At 40.9% G+C, this 20422-nt stretch overlaps 1 protein-coding gene across 20 annotated transcripts in view; it reads right to left on the minus strand.

Annotated features, from left to right (window-relative positions):
* Positions 1 to 20422, minus strand: part of CACNA1C (calcium voltage-gated channel subunit alpha1 C) — a 490018-nt gene that overhangs the window by 123155 nt on the left and 346441 nt on the right. The window lies entirely within an intron of this gene.

Below are 20422 nucleotides of genomic sequence, written 5' to 3' on the forward strand. Positions count from 1 at the left end.
TTTCTTTCAGAGTTAGTGCCTGGAAATTTTAGTATTGAGAACCAAAATTAGAGAACCTGGCAAAACCAACAAATAAGCTTTTGCTTGATTCAATGGGACATTTAAAAAAATGCCCCTTTACTTGCACCAGCCCAACCATCTCACTGCCCTCCTCAATCTCTTGTGTGATGAGTAGAATGCAAATTAAAAGTACCAGGTTGACAGGTATTCAGAATAATGGCTTCTGCTAGCAAGTACCAAATAAATAATACTGATGGATACTAACCATTAATGTGTTTCAACCTCATGCTTATAAACTTGACCTATAAGGATAAGAGGGGAATTCAGACTCTCTGACCCATTCAGATCCTACCAAAAAAGGAGCTAATGAATATGAAGTATGGTGGAGATTTTATGTTGACACCCACCAACTAAGAACCAGACAGAATCTCCTAGGCTTTTAAAGAGGTGTCATGGAACAAACATCAAATGAAAGCAACCCTAGGTGTGAACCTATCACATCTGGATTCAAGGACCTGTCACATATCTTATCTGTTATCAAACTCAATATTTTTTTTCTACAGATCATAAAAAAAATCACAATTCCATTCCACTGGTTGCTCCTAGCTCTTATATGAGCTCTAATAAATCCTTAATATATAATCATTCAGCATAAGTTCGGAGAATGAATAGGATCCAATATGTGTCTTCCTCCCCCTGCCTTTTCAGATACACAAAACAAATGAAAAATTTATACTTAAAACTGAATGATGGAGGAGTTAAACAGATTTCTCAGATGCCTGGTAGAACTTCAGAACATGACCTGTATCAGAATTTTGATATATATCTCAGATGAGACTTCAGAGCATGCACTATTAGCTGTTGGAGAAGCTTCTAACAGCCTGTGAGAATATGTTACTCAATATTAAGAACATATCTATTTGTGGGTCCTTGGCACAAAAGGATAGTAATAAATCGGTTCTGCATTTTAGTTGGGCAGACGCTTAATGGGCCATGGGAACAAGTCTTCTTCCAGAGGCTAGAAAGATATCAAAATGTTCTTCCAAAGACATCCTGGGTTCCTGCTTTTGAAAGCATTATGGTAGTAATGCCCCTCAAAATGAACTATCTTTCCTTTATCTCATCACAACAATTCACATGCCTACAACATATGTCCTGGGAAATCTAAAGTTCTTCTGTTGTGCTCTCAGGACTATATGAAATAATGGACTCTCAAGTACTCTTGACATAACTATGAAATATTGTACTCTAATAGTGTCTGTTCCTTTCCAAAGACTAGATGTTTTCATAATCTCATCTGTTTGGAAGGACTAATTAAGGAATCAGCTGAATTCATATTTTGATGCGCATGAAACAGTTAAGTAAGCTGTAAGAAAAAACAACATTCATAATTAAAATTTTCAGTCCAGACTAAACCCTTCAGGAAAAATCCAAAACATTGATATTTCGCAAGTCATCTTTGAAGATGAGGTAAAGCACTTTCAAGATGTATTTGAGCTTATTTGCAAATGGAAAACAATATTGAAGACATTAGCAAGAGATTGATTTGCAGGGCAGCTTATTATCTTGAGTGCATGAAGAGGACACTGCACAAGCAACAGAAAAAGCAAGGCACACACATGCAGAAGTATACAAAAGTACATTATATGTCAGTCTGTATAGAGATATATAGACATGAACACAGAGATATACGCAGTGTGGACACAGAGTGCAGTGGAACATTACCATGGGTTTCTGTGGAGTGACTAAACCAAGCAAACTTTCCTTTCTTCTTATCAGGCAAGCCAGCTGGAGTGCTTCCTTTCATAGACAAGAGGATCAGTGGCAAGTACCAGGAACAAGACATCAATAGAGAACATGCAGCCAGTGACAGGCAAAAGAAAAAAACAAGGAACTCAGCTTACACATGACATCCACTTCTGTCTGAAAACTTCATAACGTGAATTAAAAGTACAAGATTAAAACCAAAGGTATATGGAAGTATGTAATATTATAATAGATCATCAGAGGATAATTCTTCCTTGCTTTCTGCTCTTTTTTATAAGTGACTTTTGAGAACATGAAGTTGAATTTAAGCTTATGGGTAAAATCCTTTTTCTGGTGATATAAATGGCAAAACTCGTTTGATTGTCTGACCTATTGAAATTGATGAGACTAAGGTGATCACAATTTATCACAAGGTTATCTCCTGACCCCTGTGGTCAGAACCTGGACTAGCCAGTTTTTGAATGAGATTCCTTGGCTTCCCTCCTTAACTGCTCCAATATCTAGAAACTCTTTCAAAACTGTCAGAGCCCCTAAAGGAAAGTTGTTGGGGTAATCACATTTCTCTCTCTCTTCTTCTCTGGAGATAAATAATCTTAATCCAACACTCAGATGTACACTGCTTTACCCAAACTAGAATACCTCTAGACTATGTCTCATCATTTCCATTTGAGTTTACATATGGCACTTTTCCTCTGATGTCCTGCGTGTCTTTTCATGGCAATTGTTATTGTTGATCCTCTGCCTATTATACACAAAGGTCCTCAGCCCACACAGATCAGAAGTGCATGCACAGGGAAGTCTTAGAGCGTACTTCACACTTCCCAAATCTTACTGCTGCAGAAAGCCAAGTTAAAGCCAGGGATGCAGATGCAGCAGCACAGGGGCTGAAGAGACTCCTGTGGTTCAGGCTAGCTTGCTGGCACTGGCTCACGGACATTCATTACACTGCACTGATGGAAAATGTTAAGGACAATAAAAAGTATTAAGATGGTATCAAGTATAAGAGGAATGATGGCCTAGAAGTTTAAAGTCAGGACAGACAGGAGATTAGGACAGTAATCCCCAACATGGTATGCTCTCAGCAGGTCAACCACTTATTTTACCTGGCACATCACATCACCTTCCATATCAGGGGATAATCATGAGTGCAGATGCTGGGAGACTCATTCAGGCCAGTTAACATCCTGAAAACTGAAGATGCTGCAGAAGAGGTGTGTATAAACTGGGACTGAACATGAGAGGAAATAAATCAAATATTGCCCAGATGGCTTTTTTATCTGACTCAGTTCTCAGAGACACAGACCTTGTGCCCACACCCCAGATCCAGTCTAGAAAGCAGGCAGGCATTTTTTGCAGTCCGGGTAATTAATTACTGGAACCACGTACCAAGAATGCTGGTGGTAAATCCATCACAGGAATGTTTTAATCAGGAAGAGATGTTTTTTCTAAATGGTGGGTTCTAGTCCAGACCAGAGTTATATTTAGGACCATGGTATACAGACTATGCCATCTCACTGGCTACTTCCTCCTTGTAATTTTGGGAGCTGAAACAAAAGCAGATTTCTTCCCACCTGGGCACAGAGCATCTTAGTAGTGGAAATCCTCATGCCTCACCTCCTGTGCCACGTGTGACTTGAGTACTCTTACAGGAGCGGTTCCGCGTCAACTTCAAGAAATCCACTGCTTGTAACCAAATCAGAGATCCCCAAGGGGCTTGGTTCTGCCAGACGTAAAGGACACATTGCCTCTCTGTGGGTTCCCCACCTCCACGCTTCCCAGCCTTCAAGAAGACCACTAAACCTTCCACCACCATGTACTTTGCATTGAAAATGCTTCGGTGTCCAAACTGCAGCATGGGCAAGGCAGCAATTGATCCCTGTGCATACTATTCACCTGCCCACCTAACAGCCTAAGGTATTAGGTCAAGCAACTAAATACCAATGTCTTATATAGGTGACTTCCTGACAGCAGAGAACAACTCTGCCTGCCCCCTCACCCCTCCATCCTAAGTGACTGCAGGTTGTCAAAGGGGAGAGAAAGCATTTCCATCAGGCAGTTGGCCTTTGCCGGATGACAGCAGGAGCAGCAGTACAGCAGTACAGCTAACAGGGCAATGCACACACCGACTGAGTGGCTCGCTTCAACAGAACCAGTACAGTGAATCACTAATAATAATGCAGGGATGGGTGCCATAGAAGATATTATGTATTTCACAAAAACATAGAATGGTTTGGGTTGTAAGGGACCTTTAAAGATCATCTAGTCAACCCCTCCTGCCATAAGCAGGGACATCTGTCACTAGAGATCAAGTTGCTCAAAGCACCATCCAGCCTGACCTTGAACACATCTAATGATGGGGCATCCACAACTTCTCTGGGCAGCCTGTTCCAGCGTATCTGTTCCTGGGGTAAATCATGGTGGCTTCGCTTATATGGCAATCTTTTTTTTTAATTTATCATCACGTCCATAAATTCACTCTGGTTGATGAAATTTCCCATTAGTTACATATTATTTAGGTAGCATAGCATAGAAATTTTCTTAAAGGAAAGTGAAAAAACTTTTAAAAGGCATGCAAGTATCTCATGGTTTCAACAGAGTGCAAACCATAAGTACCAGTACTACAGTTGCTTCTGAAGCCTTTGCACTTCTTTTATCTTGCCACAGTGTGGCTTATCTCTGAATGTAACCTTTTTCTCCTGGACTACCTGAACTCCAGTTTTATACTACTTACATAGCATTCCTGCAGTGACTAAAGCAACAACAAAAGCTATGTAGCAGCTCCCTTAAAAATAAATCAGGGAAATTATTCTTGTTATGTTAATTCTACCTCTGAGATCCAACAGAGAAAAATAAGGACAGAGTCTGCAGCCTGTGACTGGCTAGGCAGATGTGCAAGACCCTTTGAGAGCCTCTGTCCCATGTCACTGGCACCAAGCATTGATACCAGCTCTACTCTTGCACTAACATATGTCCCTCCTCCAAGAAAATGCCCCATGGACATTCAATGAACTATTAGACGGCAGGTTTCCAACCTCTGAAACAGAAAGATGGCACAAGCAAATACCCTTCTGTGCAGCCCTGAGATAATTTTTCCTTTACACACTTGGAGAATAATTTGCTCCCAGTTCAGAAATATCATTACCACTGTTGCATCTTGCGTTTATGACATGTTCGTCATCTCAGCAGTGGAAGTAATTCCAATATTCAGATTTATCTCCATGGATTATATGTTGCTACAATTGTTGCTGAATCCCACTTTAATACTGTAACAATTTAATAGCCAGACAAGATCATGCCTGGGCAAAGGGTGCCCAGTTCCACAAACATAGACAAAGCACAAATTTTCCACAGATTTTAACGGGACATGTTACTACATGACTTTGCAGATCTGGGCATTAGTTTTAGAACTGCATATGTCAGAGACTATTCACATTGTCTGACTTCCACATTTCCAGTTTAGCTGTTTGAGTTAGGCCACAGAGGCAGACAGATTCATATCACCAGTTTTCTGAATGTCATACTGGTGTGCCCCTCAACTGTATGGACAGGCTGGGCATTTACCTTATGCCCTTGGGTTAGGTAGCTCTCTTGAAACAGTGTGACTGTCCAACAGTATGCCCATTCATATTGAAAAAGACCTGTGGTGGGTTTTCAAATTAAGAAAAGCAACAATACACTTGATTGTGTTTTCTAATTGCTCACTTAGACTCCAAGTTCTCCAACACTCCAATTTCTATAGGTATTGAATTACTTTGCAAAATACAGGTCTAAATCACCCCTTTTGTCCACTCTGGCATTTGAGGTCAGAAGGACCTGTGGTCACTCCACCACCATGTCACCTTATTGTGTCACCTTGTCCACATGACCAAGCCTTTCTATGTATCTGTTCAGTTTCCCTAAGAGGAGAATTATAATTCTGCACTCACCTTGCAGATCTCTCTGAGATCTGCAGATGAAACACATTACAATAAGTGCTAAGTACTGTAGTTATTACTGATGCTAATGTCTCCCAAGTGAAACTGCAGAACTATAAAGCAAATGTAAAGAGCAAAGAAGTCCTGTGAATTCTCCAGCTGGGATTTAAGATTTCTTTTTCCATCAAGCACAACAAGAATAAATTGCAATATCCAGGCTGCTTCCTTTAACAGAATGTGCATCAAGTGAACGACTTTGTCTCCAGTAAAAACCCTGCTTCCCGTGGTGCCTCTCATGCCCATCATTTCATGAATGAGTCTATGGGCAGCTGTCAGAATATCAATCAACTCATATTTTCAGTGGAGAGCTCTCATTTTAATTAATACCTGAATATTGCCTAGCTTTCCTCTTCTCATTGCCTGTTTCAGAAATGCGGCACTCATTCATCTTATTCATTAATTTAAATAAGATACAGCTTTCATTCTACTACATGCATACAGTGTCTTGGGAACAATCAATGAGTATGTTCTTAAATGCAAGCAGCATGCAGAAAGTAAACGGTAGAGATAAAAGATTAGTTTTCTCTAGATCACCTGATTTTGTCAGGAAAATATACTAGATATGACTGGGGAACACTTTTGCCTTTTTTGTTTTAAGAAGGAGCTCTGCAATAGGAAAGCTTCCATGGATGAAGAGAAAAGGAAACATGAACTATATGTATGATCTTGGTGGTTACATACCTCCCAATGTTAGACAGAATGCATCAATAAATATAGTAGAGTAAAAAAAAAAAATCCAGAAAAATTGGGAAAATACTTGGAAAATGCTTACCAAGGGCTCAGAGGCCAATGCTCATACAGACACGTATTATACACACAATATTACATTAAATACATGTAATATATAGGGTTTGTATAACCTAATTTTGGGTTATATACAAATCAGACAATTGGAAGGAGAGAGCTTGATTCAAGCTTTCACTGAAGGTCAGCCACAGAATGTAGGATAGTAGTGAAGAGCCATCAAGTGATTGCCAGTTGTATCCACTACAGTCAAACAGAAAAAAGCTTTTGGTAAAAAGATCATCATGCCAGTAAACAAACAGCAAAGATGTTACAAGGCTTGTCATTACAGTAAAACCGGGCTGGGCACTGAAAAAATCAAGGAAGACTGATGCACTGTAGCACAGTTTACTGAATGGAGCAGTAGAGAGTAGAAACATTGCCAACACTGAGATGAAGTGTCATATGACCAAACGTTTCATTCATAGATAAATCATATATTTTACAATATAAATTGTAATGTTAATTTTTTTATATAGAAAGACTTGCTTTTACATGTCCTTCTCCCCTACCAGAGTGTCACCATATGCACACACACATCCTATGATGTTGAGGAGAAATATCTAAGTGAATTTATACCATACACAAAGAGGAACAGAAGAGATGGCAATATGTATCAACTCTGCAGGCATGTGATTAACAGACCTGTCATTATCACATGCAGGTTATTGAGCACCTATGAATGCATTACCTTGCGACTAATTAATCTTCTTAGGACTTACTTTAGTATAACAAACTCCACAATGACTTTAAACAGCTGCCATTTTTCTTCTTTTTATAGCAATATTGACAGTAACACCCAGTGTTCCAGAAATATTTGTTCATTTCAGACAGTGAGGGGAATGCACATTGCCCAGAGGATCATGTAACGGGCACAGTCAAACTCCTGGCCCTGCCAAGAGATGCCTCACACATGTTCTGTTCTGTATTTGAAAGGAAGAAATTAAAATCCTCTTCGCACTTCCCTTCCTGAGGGCAAAGGTATTCTTTGCAAACCCTGTGGTATCTCAAATGTCTTGTAAACACACGATATAGGACTCATCCAAAAACAGACTTTACAGAAAGTCATGTAACTCTCTGCTAAAAAGGACAAACCAAGCAGCCTCCCTGGGTACCTGGCTGCCCTGTTGAGCAAGCATCTAAGTCCGTGATAGGAGTCTGTTCGCTGCAGAGCATTTGCCTGCAAGTGCAATGGAATTAGCTCTCTTAATCCCTGGGGCTGAAGAGGGACAGATGGGCTGGGTCACAGGGTGACAGAGCTGCTACCATAACAGATCTTGAAAGATGTCTCTCTCCTGAATCTGGATCCTCCTATGGCATCCTAAACTGGCTTTCTTGTCTGATAAATGACTTGCATTGTTTGCCTCGCTAGGAGCAACAACTAATGTGCCAAAGTGCAAGGCATTTACTTGCCAGAACAAGGTTTATAGTGTAAGTTTTTGGTGTCAGTCCAATACTTCTAAACAACCCCTCTGGTTCCCTGCAGAATTCAGAAGCAATTCATTAAAAAGAAAAAAAAAAAAGCCAAAACAATTGAGGTTCTGTGACTCTTTCAACAGTATTTTGTGATAGTGAACAAACCACTACAGCACATTCTGAATGGTTCTGCAATATTTGTCTCTCTTTCTTTATGATTTTTAGTAGAGGAAGGTTGGACAAGCAGCAGTGTCGTCAAATACATGCTTGAGTGTACCCCACAAACAACAAACAGGAGCATCTCACTTGAAAACCAGAAGGATTCTATTATTGAATGCTGGTCTGGCAGGTGCCTTAGAAATGAGCATGAGAGATGCAAACACTGTATATGGTGTGTTGGGAAGTGATACAAACATTGATCATGAACAAAATAACTAGCCACAAAGAAAGTGCCCTCAAGACAGCAAAACTGACAACAGAAAGAAAAAGATCCCTCCTGGTTTGATGGCTTTTGTCCCTCTAATAATCATGACTCTATTCATATTTTGCTCATTGTTATTAAAGAAAACAACCAGCATGTAAGTTTCAAGCACAATTGTGGTTTTAAAGCAGACTATGTATTTCCTGAAATTCTTGTGCATGGGGAACTTCTGCATCTGCCCACCCATACAAATATACACCCTGTGTGGTGAATCATTAACTTTGGTGAGGGTCTCTACTTCAGCAAAAGCATCTCAGTTCTTCCGGTTCACAGCCTTATGAATCTATCTTCCATGCAGCATCCAGGAGAAGCAAAAAAAGTTACAGAAGCTAGTTCCAACTTGATCTGCTTTGGTCATCAAAAACTCTCCAGGGAGTGCTGCTTATCACCTAGATTGCTATGCTTCAAAGCGACTGAGATGCAGCTCTAGCTGTTTTATGACATTCCTGTGTGTCACAAGCCATTTCAAGGTGCGTGATGCCTGAAAACCTGGTGAGAGACCTACGGTTTGTGAGCTAGAGCACATAACAGGATATGTGAGGACAGCAGGGACTGTTCGGATGGTGCAGCGGGTGGGGAGTCATGCCCTGGTAGCTCAGAATGGAAATCTTTCCTGGAGGAAGCTCACACAAGCCTGCAGCCAGAGACCTGAGGCAGGAATTGTGCTAGGTCTTTCTGAGGACTATGTCTGGTACTGAAGAAGGAAACTATTCTCCTGGAAGCTGGCCCTTGTTGGCAGAATATCACAAAAACAAAGGAAAGTGAATGTAAGGGAGAAATCAGGCTGTATAATTTCAAAGGGCAGGCAGGGTAACTGGGCAGAGACTGGGCCACAAATGAAGGGACTGTGGGAAAGAACAAGTGACTGAATATTTTCATTTGAAATACCACTCTGCAAACTCGAAGAGCAGTGTATGCTTCCTGCATCTGGGAAGACTTAATTTAGGAGTGACTTGCTTAAAATATTTAAGCATTAATATTATCAAGAAAAGAGTGCAGCAAGGCCCTGACTGTCTGAGGCAGTCCTGTTGCACTGGCAGTGCCTGACAGAGATTAATTCTCAGCAAGTGCAGACATTTTCTGATAGCAGTATTCATGTGAGATGTGTGAGAAGGCTTCTGGATGATGCCTTCCCTGATGGTAAACAACCAAGCAATTCCATTCACTGATCGACGGGTACAGCAACACACACATCTGATCTAGGTCACTTTGGAGCCAAGGCTGTGTGAAAGTGCTAGACCCCTGTAGCTGCATTCATGGATCACAGTGAAATTATTCTATTCATCTTCATGATCTGAAATGGAAATCACCTCTCCTCTTCTGCAATGTGCATAAAATTCTGTTTTGAAACCCTAGTCTGTTACATTTCTGCTGTGCCTAGTAAATATAATTCTTGTGATTTTGTGTGGTGCTCCTGCATGTGGTGTTCTTTCAGACACTTTTGCTAACATAATGACTAGTCTGATACTAGACACTATTATCACAATATCATGAGTCAGAAGCATGAGACATGCTAGCTGGGCAGGCTGTGTGTTACTGTGCTGCCAGGAGAAAAGCAAAGAATTGAAGTTAAAGAGTTCTGCCCTTAAAGTCAGCTTGTCAAACCTGTAATTAAAGCTTTCACACCTCTTGAGTAGGGCATTGAGAACAGGTCAATTACCCTGAGCCAAAGAAACAGGCATTTTATAGTGGCCTTGAAATAATAAATTCCTAGTTTGCAAATACTTCTAGCATGCAGGAGAGTGAGGGACTGATAACAACAGCTTGAGCTAAGCTTAGTGTGGGCAGGTGTTATGCAAGCTTCCCTCACACAGCTGTGTTAAAGCAAGTCATTCGTGACCTGGCATAGCCTTGTTATTCTGCTCGTGGTTCTTCGAACAACTACATAATACACTTACATTTTGATCTGCACATCTGTGAGGATCCACACAGATCTGCCACCGCATCCTTGTTTTGATGTTTAACCCTTCTGCTACTTCAGCCTAGGGATTTTAATGTAGTCAGAAACATCCTCGGCATGATCTCCAGTGATTCCCATGTTACCTGTCCTTGAGTCCACTACAAGACCTCTGTAGTTTGCATTTGGAGGAACATGTCTGACTGCAGTCCTTCCTCAAGTGGACAAGGAGAAGTTACATGCATTATCCTGTGATTTGTGAACTTTGTAAATGGAAATGAGGGTGTGAGCAGTGCTACAAACACCCATGGGCGCTAAAGTTGGATTTGAATTTAGGCCTCAAGACCTGAAAGGTCGATTCTCTAATCTGCTGATTTATCTCTACAATCCTTCTAACTGAAGAGCTGCTGCAATCAGCAGGCAGACTCAGTGCCACAGCTATTTTCAGTTCTGCTCCTCAGTTGGAAACATTTTCCTTCCCCCGCCACCTCTCCAGGCTTGATGTTGTTGATGAGATAGCTGGGATGGAGAGACCTGCTTTTCTTCCCAGGAGCAAAAACAACCAGAGAGTTTTATCCTATCAGCAGCTGTACTGGAGTGGATGGGAAGTTTCTCACCTGATAAAGAGAAGTGAGTGGGCACAGAGCAAGAGTGCGACTGCTGCTCTGTCAGAGCCGTGCCTCTACTGGGGCCCTGCTGCAAGCGTCCCAGGCTTCCCACCAAAACTCTGAGAAGGGCTGGGTGCCATTCACAGCTGTCAGTTCTTCTCAGCTGCACCAGTATTGGCTATCATAGAATAGTTTGGGTTCAAAGGGACCTTCAAAGGTCACCTAGACCAACCCCCTGCCATGAGCAGCAACATCTTCAACTAGATCAGGTTGCTCAGAGCCCCATCCAGCCCGGCCTTGAATGTCTCCAGGAATGGGGCATCTACCACCTCTCTGGGTGACCTGGGCCAGTGTTTTGCTACACTCATTGTAAAAAAATGTCTTCCTCGTGTCTGGCCTGAACCTCCCCTCTTTTAGTTTAAAACCATTACCCTTGTTCTATCGCAACAGCCCCTGCTAAAAAGTCTGTCCCCATCTTTCTTATAGGCCCCTTTTAAGTACTGAAAGACTGCAATAAGGTCTCCCCAGAGACTTTTCTTCTCCAGGCTGAATTCAGTAATATACATACACGTTCAGCTGTGTAATGTCACCCAGACTCCTTGTCTCCGAGCTCTGCCACAGGGACATCACAACGTCACAGACCTCCTGTCAGCTACAGCTCATTGGATGGCTGCGCTGTGCTGCCTTCAGAACAGCAGGGTCAGCTTGCTAACCCCACTTGCATTTGAAACAAAATACTATTACATTTGCCTTTTTGTGTGCTTGCTTGTGAATCCATTTAAGAAAGTGATGGGCTACTCAAGCTACCTTGTAGTCAGGGGCAGGGAAGGTGGAGAATGTGACTGCTTCCCAAGGAAAGTTCTACTAATGTACCTTTGCATCCCTCAGCCTGTCCTGGTCTCTTGGAGGCTTCCCAGTTTGACCCCATCCCACACAGAGCTCTTGGTCTGGGCCAAGGAATACAAGGTCTGGACCTCAGTATTTATCTTTCTTCACAAGAATCTTCAGGTTATAATATATAATACATCACAGAAGAAAAAGAGATAGGTCGATAATTCACAGTGAATACATGCTTAGACCAAGGGGTAAAAAAACCCAGAACAATTTCTATTACAGTTGGTCCTATCGCATTCTTCTATCTACTAAGAACATGTTTAAGACACTCTGCTTACAAGATCCATACTGAAGGTTCTAGTTGCACTAAATTTTTCCTCCATGTCTTTGGATTTTTGACATCCCACCTGGGATATGCCCTTCCAACTATCACACCACAACAGCACAAGCCCCAACTGCTATTTTTTATTCTGTCAGTCCACAACGAAGGTATTAGGTACCCTGAACTCCCTAAACTGGCATCAGGTAAGTGTGTTTAGGCAGTTGAACCCCGTGTATACTAGCTTTGCTTTCCTGTAAAAAGTACATACACATACTTTTAATTTGAGTATATACAGTCCCAGGCACACTGTGGCTTTGATCTCAGCTGGCATTACTGCAATACAACTAATTCTCACCCCAAATAATTTTTCTAACTCCAAACACATGTTCCATGTCCCTCAGCTGCCATTACTAAATATCACAACCTCTCTCTTAACAATTCTTCACACCACATTAAAAAATCCTCGGAGTGTCAGCGGCTATCAGTCTGGCTCATCAATGTTTTCTTCTCAACAAAGAGACTCTTAAGGCTCCATACGCAATGACAGTTGATTTTCAAACACTGATCATGGGTGATTCTCACTGATTGAATACTCCACAATTTTAAATCCACTTATAAAGATTTAAGGGCACACATTAGGCATCTGAAAAATTACTTGGAGGTTTGTGGCATGTCTTCCTAAAATTTTCTGCAGAGATCCTGGTACTGAATGCTTTCTGGGCTGTTCTAACCATGGGAAATAACGTTCAGTTTGTCAGAAGGTATGGCAATGGCAGTTTTCTCACAGACTATTTCCTCTAATGTCTTTTCTTGAGAAATGGAATCATGGTGTCAGTGGATAAATCTTGACAGCTTCAAGAAGTACTTCCCAACAGGGCAGATGGAGATAAATTTATTTGCAGAAAGGTGTTTTCCCCAGCTACATAAACAATGGATTCTCTCAAAAGCTTTACCTTCAGAGATATTTCTCTGTAAAATATTAGTACTATAAGAGGATTCCTACATCGACATAAGTCTCTCTTCCAGCAGGCAAAACAGAGGTGTTATCTCACCAGACAGGTCTTTGCTAGGGAAATAGCTTTTATAGTAGATAAACTTAATGCCCTATCAACATTAATGTCAGCTTCTAAATGCTGTAACTGGTCACACATCACTGCTGCTGCAGTTCTCACTGTAATGTTGTTTGCACTCCAGGTTACAAGAGTCAGGGAAAGGAAAAACTGTAAAAAACTGTAAGTTGGACAAAACAAGCCAGATCCTCAGTTGCAAGAGAGTGAAAGAGTGTGTAAATCCACACAAACCTTTTTCAGTCTCAGGGGATGTTGTAAGAAGACCTTTTTTTTCTGAGATATGAACTACAGCAGCCTGGGAGCTTATCTAATTTATGTAGATTTTGAAGCCTCCAAGGGAAGTAAGAATAAAAATTGAGCCTGCAGGCAGAAATTAGCACAGTTTTGGAGTTTACTCTCCACAATGCCCTCCCTTCCTTCATGCAACAGTAGTAGAAGTGGCACAGAGATCTGGTAGATGCTCATTGCAGTGACCCTTTCAGGGTCAGTTAATTATCTCGGAGCTGTCACTATGCACCAGCACTCACTCAAGAAGCTGGGCTGCTGGAGTCAGACACGTGCCTGAATTCATCCACCGCCTCCAAACTGAAGAGTTACTCTGCTCTGCTTTCTAGACATGCTTTTCCCACTTCACCAAACAATATCAGACCTTCTGATACCATGTTGGAACAAATTAATGCAGAATTATAAATTGTAACATTGGCCATAGCTTTGTTCTGAGGCTTCCTGAATACCAGCAGTTCATTCTTCTTTTGGTCTCCGTTCAAACAAAGGAAACAAATTGTTTTCTCCATATTGTGCTTTGGCATAAAATGCAGGCTTGAGTTAAACTGCTTCCACATCTCATTTAATTAGATGGGATTTACCTACCCTCAGCAGTAACTATGAGTAGAGAAGGAAAGGAAGGAAGGTTTTCAAAAGGTGGCCTGCTTTTTGTTTTATGATCAAAGCTTCCTTTCAGCCAGAAAGAAAAACTGCAAAGCTGTGAAATCTACAGAACAATGAGCCTAAATGCTGCTTTTTGATAAAAGCTGGGTCGTTAAATTATATTACTAACAAAACAACGAACCTGTTGGTTAATTTACACAGAATGAACCATCCACACATTCAGGAGAACAAGAAAATTGTGTCTATTAAAGTGATCAAGATGGTCACTGTGAATTCTGAGGGAAGGAAATAGTTCAAAACCACGCCATCAAACCAGTAAATGCCTTATATGTTACAAACCAAGGTCAAAATCCTGGTCTAGAGGGCAGAACAGAGGTGTGAGATGTTCTGGCACTGACACTGAGTGGGTGGGTGACCTTGGAAATGTCGTTTAGCCTTTCTGTGCCTTTAAATTAGGCAAAAGAGCCCAGAACAAGAAGTCACTTGTTGGCATCATAGTTTTGTTAACACTGATGGAACATGAGGCAAAAGTGGAAGCAGAATCACTCTAAATCATCTTTCTTTTGTTACTTCACCTGCACAGAAACTTACACAATGAAGAGGATGCTTTTAAATAGCAGCTTTACTTCCGTCTACAGCACTGAATATCATTGCCCTAGGTACTGTGTCACTGCAGCTACCTACAGGATCACTATGAAGGCTCATAAATGCTTTCTCATTCTTTTCTTATATATGTGTTTTCCCATTTTTAGGATATAAAAGTTTGTCTGGGTTCGATCCCACATTTCCTTAAGTACAGGTATGGAAGCAAAACCCTTGTAATGACGATACATTAAATTTATGCCAGATAAAACTGTATTTTAGCCAGTGGAATTAGGCACTGGGAAAACAGTACTAGCTGAACTATTCAGGCCTGGTAAGCGATTTCAGATCCCGAATATCTCACGCTCTCCCTTTGCTGGATGACAGTTACACAATATTGAAGTAATGTGTGAGCACAAAGAAGTCTCTGGCACATCAAGACCTCACATCGGGCAACATTTTGAAGTGCTGACACTTGCATGTTTTGTTACTGACCTCAGACGAAACAGATTGAGGCCCAAGTCCTTACCCAGGCAAAATCCCCAGCAACTTCAGTAGGATTTTTGCCTGAGGACTGCAGGAGTGATTCAGCCCAATGTGAGAACTAATGTCCCAGAAGATTTTTCTAGGCAGCATGCTAATTATAGACTCAAGCTTGACATCTGTAGCACAGACCCATACAGCATTTTGCAACCTGAGCTTCTCTGTGAAGATGAGAACAACCACACAACAAAAACCAAGCTGACTTATTATTTACAAAGATCTTTCAGTAAGTGTCATTAAACTGTAGTGTTTATACTAAGACCAATGGATGAGCTACTTCAAAAGATGGCAAGGTAGAAAAATGCCGCTGGAGCTGTTTTCTATAGAGCATGCATTGGGCACAGCACACAGCTGGCAGTTGTTGTCACTCGTATCCAAGCAAACCATGTTCTGGAACCTCTGAAGATGGGTACATGTAGGTTGTTTTTTCCCTGAAAAGAAACTGGAGGTGCAGTGAACACCAAAAAGCAATTCTTTTGTCCTTCTGTCTCCAAGTGAAAGAGAATAAATCTATCACAGCTCCCTAACTCCTTGTGAAACACCTATCAGGTGCCCTTGTGAAATACCTACAATTGTTGGCACCGCAGCTAATCTTTTCTTACCAGATGATTATTTTCCACATCAGTGGACAATGATAAAAGCAGATGACATTGTGCTTTCCTCCTCTTTAGATGAAGTTTTGACAGACAATAAATCATTTTACAACACTGGCTTTTATTCCCTTGTATTTATGCATAGAAAGCAAAATTCAAGCAGGTTGCATGTCTCAAATGAGCTTGTATGATGTCTCAAACCACCAACTGATATCGGGGCAGCTAAATGGATAAAGGTTTCATTTTCCAGCCTGTGACTCTCACAGCTTTTGCTTAGATGATCTTAGATCCCATGCGAGCACCTTGTGTTTTTTCTTAATTGCTTCTTGACAACAGGCAAAAATCCTCTAAAATATCAAGCTGCACGTGCCCATCAAGAGGTTCTTGCCCATGTGCCTCCATATGTATGTGAAATACATTGGACAAATTCTGCAGATGAAACTAGAATAAATCAAGTTGTACTGATATGCTGTTAACAGACAAGTTCAAGTGTGTTTCAAGTGTGTTCTGTTAAAGAAGAGACAAAAACTAACTCAGAGCACCACCTTTTTGCTTATAGAACAAAAAGATGTGAGTTTTACAGCAGTGATGATCAAGACTGAATTTAAAATAGACATCTTGTAAATATACTGTCTCTCATTTTCCACTTTGATTCTTCCATGTTAATTCCCTAGCTATGCATTTCCCTATTAAATTTCATCATATAAAGTGGACCAAGAGTTTTTTTAGGCCACCCTGAGATTTTAGCCTGTAACTAAGCCTTTGAAAATTCTGTCATGTACTTTCTGCCTTAGACATTATCCCACAGTACCATGCTTTTTTTTCCAGGATGAAAGTAATAAGCTACTTCCTTGTCAGTACAACTGAGCACATGATTCAGAGGCCACAGAGCAAGCTAACATATGAAATTACTAAATGTAAAATTTGAACAAATTGGTGTTCTTCTATCTTGGAATCCTGATTAGATCTGTACACAAACCAGCTTAAAACCACTGACTTTTCCAAAGAGTGCACAGCAGTCAGTGACAACTTTCATTAAAGTCAATGGAAAATATTTGGTACATAGCCTCACCAAAGCCAGTGATGTCTCCTTCTGGTATAAAAGCTGACTTTGGAAAAGGAAGTCAATTCAAGAGAAATTGGATAGATAAATCCTAAAAAGCAGGAACTTTTAGAGAAAGGTGGTCATGCTTTTATCCCTGTTGTATAATAAAGTCAAATTACTGTTGGAGCTCTTGGGAATTAAACCTTGTTTGTGTAGAAATTACTGAGGCTTCTATTTCTAGAGTTCTCAAATTCTTCTCTTCTCTTGTTTGAACCACCAGCTCCCCTGTGCTCCTTTCTGGCCCAGTGTTCAGAAGCACAAAGTATTTTGATGAAATACACAGATTTCCCAAAAGTTCTAATGGTCCATGAGGTCCCAGTTTCTCCTAAAAGTTTTAGTTTGGCAGCTGAAAACTTCCTCCTTGTCTCAAAATAATTTTCACCACGGGAAGGCTCTCTTTAGCCTGTGTTTAAATGCACTCTACTGCCTAGTCATGACTAGTGCTGTTCACAAGTAACACTGGTTGTAGGACTGAGGCAAAATCTGTGGTCCACCAAAAAGCTAGATTGCAGATGATTCCTTAGAGGCAGTGAACTCAGATGTTAACAAACTGAAGGTGAAGATTCAAAACTATTTCTTTTTAAACAGCTTAGGTTTTTTTACATATTTTAGAACCTGCCTGTATTTCTGTAGTTTTTCTCTTCAGTAGGGCAATTTCTATTCCCACTTTAACTGAGGCATAAATCTGCACCTAGAGATAAACCTCTGCCCATACCTTTCATTATTTAATGTACTGTATGAAGTATTGCTATGTGCTTTTGATAAGCAATACATTGATTTGTACTGCTTTTTCTGCTGTGTTACATGAAAACCTGATTATCTACAGCCATCAGTCCCACTACAATAGATCCCTGGAGTATGATTAGAGTTTAAATTTTTGTAGGGTAAGCTACTTGCAAATCAGCTCTTGAATTTACAGTACTGCCTTGGATATGACTTTACTAGAAGAAAGAGTTGTCTTGAATCACAGAACACCTTTGTTATCAGATTCCAGGCCAAACAGTGGGCTCTATAACTCTTAGAGACTCTGTTGACGTTAATGTGGTCATGTGTTGCAGATGGCAGCACCAGATAGGACTGAAATAGAGGAAAACAGAGGGAGGGCAAAATCCAAGCAGTCAGAAACATAAAATTACTTCTCCCTGCCCATTCACAGCTTTTTTCTGACCCCAGTGCAGTCAAAAGGAGTTTTGCCAATTAATTTCAATAGGAGGAGAATCTGGGTTGGATTGAGGTTTCCTGCCTCTGCCCACAGCAACACAGATGCATTCCAGACCACTCTCAGGAAGGAAAATAAAGGGCAAATTCCCAGTTACTGTGGCAACCGGAGGACAGTTCTCTTTGCTATCATATAATTTTGAAATTCAGTAGCTGCTTTGTGCCATGACATGTGTCTCTCTCCACTGTTGAATTAATGTTTTCTTCCTATGTGGAAGGCCTATCAAGGAAAGAACATAGAAGAAAACCATCAACACAAACAGCCCCCAGAAGCCTTTTCACATTTCCCACCTCACATCTGCCATAATCGCAAAATTGTGTTTGCAAACAACAAGGAAAAATAGCCTTAAACATGCACTTCCCAAAATGCAGAGGATGAACTCAGTCTGTTCTGTGAAAACCCCTCAATGCATGTGAGAGAAAACTGGTAATAAACTGCCTAAGAAGAATGCCCAGACCTCTGCTATGGAGAGCATCGGCTAAAGGCTGCATAGATTGTCCAGCTCTGGCTGCATTTCTTTTCCTTTCTCACCCTTTCCTCCACTAAGATGCTCATTGTTGTAGTCCCTGAACTTGCTGACCATTTCATTAAGCGCTGTAAACACACAGGGAAACTGAGGGCAAGGTTTGACAGCTTCAGGAAAGCAGTGGCATATACTAAATATGATGGATAATACCCTAACTGGCATAGGCAGACAAACCAAATGGGGATGCAAGTGAATCTCTCTTCCCTTGCACTTCATGTTCTCTGCTCTACAGGTGGCAGTTCCTATGCTGACAGGCAGGCAGCAGCCTGCTTTACAGGGTAGGAAGGCGGCAAACCTGCCTTTTCAGCCAAGGACAGAGACTGGAAACATATGTTCTCTGTGTTTGGGATGATTCAGTTTACGTAGACTACCTGGGTCAGAGCCCAGATGGTGTAAACTGCTGAATCTCAGAATTGACATTAGCTGAGACTATAGTTTAATAAGTATATTTTAACTCAACTTCTGAACTTTTCTGATATTCTTTATAAGAAAACCCAAACTCCTAACCTGCAAATAACCTCCAAGGAGAAATACGATGAAGCAAAAACTGATGTGATTTCTTTGAAGTAACAGTGTGAGTCACTGTCAGTTCATGAAGAAGGCCACATCTCCTGAGCATTAGTGCAACATAACTGATGTGAAGGTAACCCCTGAAGTTTGTTGAACTAAAAGAACAGCTTTAGGGGGTCTGAACTGCCCTGTGTACTTCAGTGAATTGTTATCTGAAAGGCTCAGGACTCACACCTTAAAAGTCAACATTATAATTAATTTGTCACTGAACAAAGTGTTTTGGAAAGGGGCAGTAACACTCTTCTGTGAAGTTCAGGATGTTGTACTTGAGAAAGAAGACAATGAACTTTGAAGATTACTTGAGGGAGAAGCACACTGAAGTCACATATGAGGCATCTGAGCTCTTTCAGCAAGAGCTAAACACAAGAAGACAAGGAAGACATTGGACTGTCAGCAATGCAAGCTCAGCACAGCTAGTAGGTGGGGTTCAAATGTCCTGGAGGCAATTAAACCAAAGGGATTCCTGAGGCATTTACAACCATGCCTGAGCTGCACCATCTGTCTCTTATAGTTTGACCTTGTTTTGTAGATGGTGTTTGGAAGAGAATTAGTATCATCTTTCTCCCTTCAGTTTAACCCTACTGGTGGTTAACTGCTGGCATGAATGCCAAAATATTCAACACAGTAGATAACACACAAAAAAAAAAAAACAAGCAAAACACCCTGTCACTTACTCATGGCAGCTTTTCTGTGGTGTTGTCTTAAGCTGACACTATTATATTAAGGAAAGGAACTCAACTTCTCTTTTTGATTTCGTTATACAGTGTTCATTCAAGTAATTTTCTAGCAGGTCTACCAAGCCCCAAGAGCAACACAGCTACAATGTGACTCAACATCAGGAGAGCAGACAGGCCTTGTCAGAGCTGGTTAGTAAAGTAGTCTCCAGCACGTGAGTTGGCTGAGATGGTTCTGCAGAAGGTATGTTCATACGTAGCAGGATAAGCAAGATGTGGAAACACACAGGTAGGTACAGTAAGTATATCAGGAGTTTCTTCCCAGGTGGCATACATGACAGATAAGCACGTCAAACAGTGAAGTGAATATGACATCTTAGGAGAGGACATCTGCAAGCTCTTTGAAAATACATTCTCACTTTTCACCTGAATAAAGGTTGAAATTCAGAAGTATCAATAAATACAATAAAGTTTAAACAACATGGTACCTGCAATTGTGCAAAAGTAAATTACAACAACCTACTGGAAAGGAAAAATGAATGTAATTTATGAAATACAAAGGGCCAGAAG

This window comes from Streptopelia decaocto (genome assembly GCF_964273445.1).
Source record: "Streptopelia decaocto genome assembly, chromosome: 1".
Classification (NCBI taxonomy): domain Eukaryota; kingdom Metazoa; phylum Chordata; class Aves; order Columbiformes; family Columbidae; genus Streptopelia; species Streptopelia decaocto.